Source organism: Moschus berezovskii, chromosome 9 (genome assembly GCF_049115385.1).
Source record: "Moschus berezovskii isolate FMDL1 chromosome 9, NW_MosBer_1.0, whole genome shotgun sequence".
Classification (NCBI taxonomy): domain Eukaryota; kingdom Metazoa; phylum Chordata; class Mammalia; order Artiodactyla; family Moschidae; genus Moschus; species Moschus berezovskii.
Window position 1 is genome coordinate 102420186 of NC_142468.1, and position 8247 is coordinate 102428432.

Here is an 8247-nt window from a genome sequence, read left to right on the forward strand (position 1 = left end):
TGAGGTTCTCGGAAAACATTTTAACTACTAAATCATATAAAACTCAAATTGTTTTAATATAGAAAAGTGAAAGTAATTTGTCACTCATAGTAGCTCAACTTGTTACAAATTAATTTCTCTCTCTTATTATCACTGCAGATTTTCTCAAATGCATGGACACATCTCACTTATTTCTCCAATGTCATTGCTAAAGTAACTGGTCTGATTTTCATCTCTTTGCACTTGGCCTAAATTTCTTGTCCCTCCAAGACTCTGTAAAAGGCATCAGATTCATCTTTTGAATTTGTAATCTGAATGTATAAGTATGGTACATGGGACTTTCAAAGTGCTATTGAGATCTTGCACACTTCTATAAAAAGTGTATTGGTATATAATATCAAATCAAATTTTCCCTTCCTTCCCTATTGACAACTATTAATTGGGTAAATCTTTATCCATCTTTTATCTAGCCAATCCATAAATGCAAAAGTAAATGACAATTTGTATAGTTATGTAACACAAGGAAAATATAAATTCCTAGAAATAATAATAATACCCTTATCTGTTATTTTTTTAAATAATTTTTTTTTTTCCTTTAGATAACTTGAGCAGCCCAGATTCAGTTAATGGATGGATCAATAAGTCAGTGGTTACTGAATTCATTTTGTTGGGCCTGTCTAGCTCTCGGGAACTCCAGCTCTTCCTTTTCTTTGTCTTCTCTGTGTTTTATGGTGCTGCAGTGTTGGGAAACATTCTTATTCTCACAGTGATTACAGACTCTCGATTGCATTCTCCAATGTACTTTTTTCTTAGCAATCTCTCCTTCATTGATGTCTGTCAGGCTACATTTGCCACTCCCAAGGTGATTGCAGATTTCCTCAGTGAACACAAGACCATCACTTTCAAGGGATGCATGTCACAGATTTTTTTCTTGCGTGTTTTTGGGGGCAGTGAGATGGTACTTCTTGTTGCCATGGCCTGTGATAGATATATCGCTATACGCAAACCTCTGCATTACATGACCATCCTGAGCCGAAGACTGTGCACTGTCCTGGTGGGGGTCTCCTGGGCCATTGGCATCTTGCTTGCACTCAGCCAGTCACCTGGTATTCACAATAGATCTTCCTTTCTGTGGACCCAACAAGGTAGACAATTTCTTTTGTGATCTCCCCCTCGTGATTAAACTTGCCTGCTTGGACACCTATGTTTTAGAGATCCTGGTGCTCACAAGTAGTGGCCTGTTGTCACTTATCTGTTTTCTCCTTTTGCTCATTTCTTACACTATCATCCTTGCTACTGTCCATCGCCAAGCCTCTGGTGGGACATCCAGGGCACTTTCCACTCTGTCTGCCCACATTACTGTTGTAGTTCTGTTCTTTGGCCCATTAATCTTTATCTACTTTTGGCCCTTTGAAAGCTTCACAGTTGATAAATTTATCTCTGTGTATTTTACTGTATTCACTCCTCTTCTTAACCCTATGATTTACACCCTAAGGAATAAAGATGTAAAGGAAGCCATGAAGAAACTAAGGAACCAACATGTGGGTTCCAAGGAAGCCTTTTAGACAACTGTGATGAAGCAACACAAGTCCTTTCTTCTTGTTCTTTGTAATGCCCATGTGTAGTTGTTATCACTGTGTTTCTATCATAATTAGTCTTTCTGGTTATAGGACCTGATTTGTCACTCTAAAGTTGGCAAATGCAATGCAGAACTGCATATTATGTTACCAGTTTTGATATTCTGTGGCTCACTTCATCTTCCCTGAAATGGTAACTGTGCTGTGCTGTGCTTAGTTGCTCAGTCATATCTGACTCTGGGACCCCATGGAGCCTGCCAGGCTCCTCTGATTCTCCAGGCCAAAATACTGGAGTGGGTTGTTATGCCCTCCTTCAGGGGATCTTCCCAGCCCAGGTATTGAACCCAGGTCTCCCACATTGCAGGCAGATTCTTTACTGTCTGAGACACAAGGGAAGCCCCCAAACAGTAGCTACATATATTAAAATTTATAATGTCCTTTATATAAGTCTTGTTAAAAAATCTTGCAACCTTTTAAAGATATCTCCATATTAAATCAGATTAGCAAACACATCTAACTTGACTGGAGTAGCATAGAAAGCAATTTAGTGCTAAAAATAGAAACTGCTTTGACATTATAAGCTAAATGAAAATTGCTTTCATAAGTTATAGTTCATAATTATTTCAGCTAATAACTTGATTCCTATAAGTAGTTGCAAATATTCCACATTCATAAATAAGGCAATACTGTTCATAAATTTTAAATTATATTTATTATTTATGTTAAATTTTAAATACCCCAAATACTATAGTATTAATGATAGGACTGAGTTTTGATGCTCTGAATTTGAAGCAAATAACATATCAATAGCATCACCACGGAGAAGGCGATGGCACCCCACTCCAGTACTCTTGCCTGGAAAATCCCATGGACCGAGGACCTGGTAGGCGGCAGTCCATGGGGTCGCGAAGAGTGGGACATGGCTGAGTGACTTCACTTTCACTTTTCACTTTCATGCATTGGAGAAGGAAATGGCAACCACTCTAGTGTTCTTGCCTGGAGAAACCCAGGGAGGGCAGAGCCTGGTGGACTGCCGTCTATGGGGTCGCGCAGAGTCGGACACGACTGAAGCGACTTAGCAGCAGCAGCATCACCAAGGCCATAATTCAAATTATAAGAGTAGTCTTATGCTTTCTGGGACAACTGTCATAGCACTTTACAGATTTTATTTATATCATTGATAATAAACCTACCAGCTAAAAATAATTATAGGATATCTAAACAGGCTGATTGCAGCCGTGAAATTAAAAGACGCTTACTCCTTGGAAGGAAAGTTATGACCAGCCTAGACAGCATATTAAAAAGCAGAGACATTACTTTGCCAACCAAGGTCCGTCTAGTCAAGGCTATGGTTTTTCCCGTGGTCATGTATGGATGTGAGAGTTGGACTGTGAAGAAAGCTGATCGCTGAAGAATTGATGCTTTTGAACTGTGGTGCTGGAGAAGACTCTTGAGAGTCCCTTGGACTGCAAGGAGATCCAACCAGTCCATTCTAAAGGAGGTCAGTCCTGGGTGTTCATTGGAAGGACTGATGCTAAAGCTGAAACTCCAATACTTTGGCCACCTCATGCAACAAGTTGACTCATTGGAAAAGACTCTGATGCTGGGAGCGATTGGGGGTAGGAAGAGACGGGGACAACAGAGAATGAGGTGGCTGGATGGCATCACCGACTCGATGGACATGAGTTTGAGTGAACTCCGGGAGTTGGTGATGGACAGGGAGGCCTGGCGTGCTGTGATTCATGGGGTTGCTAAGAGTCGGACACGACTGAGCGACTGAGCTGAACTGACTGAAATAGACAGTGATTTGTTTAATTCATGTGCGAGTTTAAATTTCAAAGTAATCACAGAAAGTGCACATATTAATAATTATGAAATATATCCCATACTTTAAAAAAAAATTAAGTGAAATTTCAGAAACATCTCACCAAATCAGGGAATGACTGTGATAAAGAAGGTGAGCATAATTGATTCAGCCCCTTATTAGTCACAGATCTATCACTGTTATCACCACATCACTGATTCATGCCAGGGGGTGTTTATTCTATTTGTGTTAGCTTTGAATCCAAATGCCATTTTTTAACTGAAGATGTAATTGTGTTTTTCTTTTTATTACTTTGATTGTAAGACAATTACTGTTCTATTACCATATTTATCAATATACCAAAAGTTTAACATGCAAGCACATGCAGTAAGTGCCATAGAAAGGATAAAATCTTCAAAACACTGATTTTCAGGTAAGTTATAATGTTGTTTGATACACATGAGACATTTGGAGTGATGAAATAGGAAACTAGTGGAAAACTAGATTGTCCTTACCTCAGTCACATCTTTGAGACCTTGTACCCTGCAGCAATCTGATCTCCTTATCACATTTGTTGTCCACACGTGAGGGTGTGAGGTTACTTCATTGGATATCACTTTAATAAACTTAAATTTATTAAAAACAGGCTATCATCTCACACGCTAGTAAAGTCATGCTCAAAATTCTCCAAGCCAGGCTTCAGCAGTATGTAAACCGTGAACTCCCAGATGTTCAAGCAGGTTTTAGAAAAGGCAGAGGCACCAGAGATCAAATTGCCAACATCCACTGGATCATGGAGAAAGCAAGAGAGTTCCAGAAAAACATCTATTTCTGCTTCATTGACTATGCCAAAGCCTTTGACTGTGTGGATCACAATAAACTGTGGAACATTCTGAAAGAGATGGGAATCCCAGGCCACCTGACCTGCCTCTTGAGAAACCTGTATGCAGGTCAGGAAGCAACAGTTAGAACTGGACATGGAACAACAGACTGGTTCCAAATAGGAAAAGGAGTACGTCAAGGTTGTATATTGTCACCTTGCTTATTTAACTTATATGCAGAGTACATCATGAGGAACGCTGGGCTGGAAGAAGCACAAGCTGGAATCAAGATTGCTGGGAGAAATATCAATAACCTCAGATATGCAGATGACACTACCCTTATGGCAGAAAGTGAAGAGGAACTCAAAAGCCTCTTGATGACAGTGAAAGAGGAGAGTGAAAAGGTTGGCTTGAAGCTCAACATTCAGAAAACAAAGATCATGGCATGTGGTCCCATCACTTCATGGGAAATAGATGGAAAGACAGTGGAAACAGTGTCAGACTTTATATTTTTGGGCTCCAAAATCACTGCGGATGCTGATTGCAGCCATGAAATTAAAAGACGCTTGCTCCTTGGAAGGAAAATTATGACCAACCTTGATAGTATATTAAAAAGCAGAGACATTACTTTGCCAACCAAGGTCCGTCTAGTCAAGGCAATGGTTTTTCCCGTGGTCACGTATGGATGTGAGAGTTGGACTGTGAAGAAAGCTGACCGCCGAAGAATCGATGCTTTTGAACTGTGGTGTTGGAGAAGACTCTTGAGAGTTCCTTATACTGCAAGGAGATCCAACCAGTCCATTCTAAAGGAGGTCAGTCCTGGATGTTCATTGGAGGGACTGATGCTAAAGCTGAAATTGCAATACTTTGGCCACCTCATGCGACTCACTGGAAAAGACTCTGATGCTGGGAAAGGTTGGGGGCGGGAGGAGAAGGGGACGACAGAGAATGAGATGGCTGGATGGCATCACCGACACTGTGGACATGACTTTGAGTGTACTCCGGGAGTTGGTGATGGACAGGGAGGCCTGGCGTGCTGTGATTCATGGGGTCGCGGAGAGTCGGACACGACTGAGCGACTGAACTGAACTGAACTGATATGAATATTATTCAAATGAGAAATGACAGGTTTTACAAAAGAGGCAAAGCCATAGTTCCGTGTTCAGTAAAAGATTTCAACTGAAGTCAAGATATCTATTAAAAAGTTCATTACCAGATAATAAAAGCAAGTAAAGGATATAATAGACATCATAAACATATGTTTATAATGGTATGTTATAAACATATGAAGTGTTAATAATCTCAGTGTGGTAATGTTCAGCTTTGTTCAATTCAATGTAACTCAATACTTTTCAGCAACTTTTTACTTAATTTATGCCGATGTTGTCGTCAGAGGAGACTAAGAAAGAACTCTGGCTTCATGTAAATGACTGAACATTAAGGAAACAAAGACTCACAGAACTTACTCTGTATTCGAATTGCAGAAGGGTATGACCAGCAGAGCACATTTTGCTGGCCAACCACCAGAAAACCTCATAATTGATACCAATTTAATGAATTGCCCTAGTGCAAGTTTTGGCCCACAGACTTACAGACCCAGAAATGCCAACTTGTTGATAATTGCAAGAAACTTGGGGGAATTTGTCAAGTTCCACTGAAATTGTAATTATAAAACAAATCAAATAGTCACAGCATTGTAATTAGAAAAGATATCGAATTATTAGTTAGTGCTTTTGGTGAAGCTATGTTGGTTACTTGATTGACACAAGATCATCATACTCTGATAACCTGACAGGGAAACACCACCTGAACAACGTTGGGGTGGGCACTGTTATGATTTGCCTTGGTGATTCCCTCTCTTATTTCCCTGTACATTCAGGACTAAATATAGTCTTTTTCAGGGTGTGCTAATACCTCTCACTAGATTAAAATAAAAATTTACTGGCCTAAGAGTCACTGTAATTGAATTGAAGAGAATTGACATATGTTCTATACATTATGTATGTTATAAAACCTAATTCTCAAATGACAACCATATTTTACTATTTCTAAACACTTATGAGTCATATATCATAGGCAGCAAATTTCATGAAAAGCTATGCAAATGATAAACACAAACAGAAAAAAAGTCAATCTATTAGGTAGTAAAAATATAATTTAAAACAAGAGAGAAGTGTTATGTTCTCTGTTATACTGATAAGGAATAAAATAAGACTGAAAATGTGGAAATATGGAAGTTCTCTTTAGTCAAAAATTGCTGATAAATTTTTAGAAAGCAATCTGGTATATTTATCAAAATATGTCTGTATTTATAACTTAATAAATTTATCTAGGCATCTTCTATCTTTACAAATAAATTCCCAATTCTCAAGCACAAAATTAAATATTTATAAATATTATACATTATGGACTCTAGAAAATAGAGTCCCCATTAAGAATTGGATAAAGCTAGTCATAAATAAAAAAAAAAAATTGTGACTCCTTTCATGTAAGAATGCCATTGAAGACAGAGATTGATATTTCTTCCCCTTTCTGGAAGAGCATTCCTCCATCCAACGAAACCAGAATAAACTTCATTCTAAAATTTGACAGGCATCATTATAAGGGAATTTTTTAAGCCAATTTCACTTAAAAAGAAGTATAAAAAATTCCTTTAAAAACAGCAATACAAATTCAAGAATATGTAAAAACAGGAAGCAAAAGTGATGATCTAGTTTAAGATACCCAGAAATATAATATTGGTTTGAAATTTGACTATCATTCAATATAATTCACTTTACTAACAAAAATACAAGAAAATAAACATATGATTATCTCAATACATGGGAAAAGTCTTTAAAAACAGTCATTGTTGAAAAACAAAACTTTCATTAACTCAGAACAGAAAAGAATATCTATGGCTGAAAACTTCAATATGAGGCACAAAGCATTTAATAGTACCTATAAATAGCATTGTTATCTACTAAACTGAAGTGCTAGTTCAGAAAACAAAACACTGTCAACAAAATTAAAAAAAAATTTATAAGCAGGAAGTAGAAGGAGGTGGGATTCACAGCAAATTGAATTCAGATAAACTTTAAAGATTAACTAAGTGAGTACTCTTGCCTAGAAAATCCCATGGATGGAGGAGCCTGGTAGGCTGCAGTCCGTGGGGTCGCTAAAGGTCGGACACGACTGAGCGACTTCACTTTCACTTTTCACTTTCACACATTGGAGAAGGAAATGGCAACCCACTCCAGTGTTCTTGCCTGGAGAATCCCAGGGACGGGGGAGCCTGGTGGGCTTCCGTCTATGGGGTCACACAGAGTCGGACACGACTGAAGTGACTTAGCAGCAGCAGCAGCAAGTGAGTAGTTAAAAAAAAATTCACCCTAAAACATTTAAATACTGCAACCTGGAGAACTTTATACTAAGTGCAATAAACCAGACACAGAAGAATAAATATTACATGGTATCACTTATACAAGAAATCTAAAATAGTCAAAATCATAGAAAATCTCATAGAAGCAGAGAGTAGCAGTTGCCTGAGGGGGAGGAAAACAGGGAGATACTAGTTTAGACAAAGGAGTTTCTATTAAAAGATGAAAAGCTCTGGAGTTCTAATACATCATGGTGACTATAGTAAACAATATTTCATTTTACACTTGAAATTTGTTTAGAGAGTATGTCTTATGCTGAATGTTATTACAAAAGAGGCAATACCTATAAAAAAGAAACTTTTAGAGGTAACGGATATGTTTTTGACACACATTGTGGTGACAATCTCACAGGTGTATAATTATCTTCAGACTCAGCTGCTGCTGCTGCTGCTAAGTCACTTCAGTCGTGTCCAACTCAGCAAACTGTATCAATTAAAAATGTACAGTCTTTGTATATCAGTCATACATCAATAAAATGTTTCTTTAAAGATTAAGGCTCCACATCTAACAAAAAAATAAAACATGACAAAGTAAATGATATAACATGAAATGAATATTTTAAATTAAAACATTATATAAAAAAGAAGTATACTTATATGATAAGATGTTACAATATCATTTAATAAAGTGGAAGATAAAAGCTATAG

General features: G+C 37.7%; 1 pseudogene; it reads left to right on the forward strand.

Annotated features, from left to right (window-relative positions):
- Positions 1 to 622: 622 nt before the first annotated feature.
- Positions 623 to 1544, forward strand: LOC148776767 (olfactory receptor 4K1-like; annotated as a pseudogene).
- Positions 1545 to 8247: the final 6703 nt, after the last annotated feature.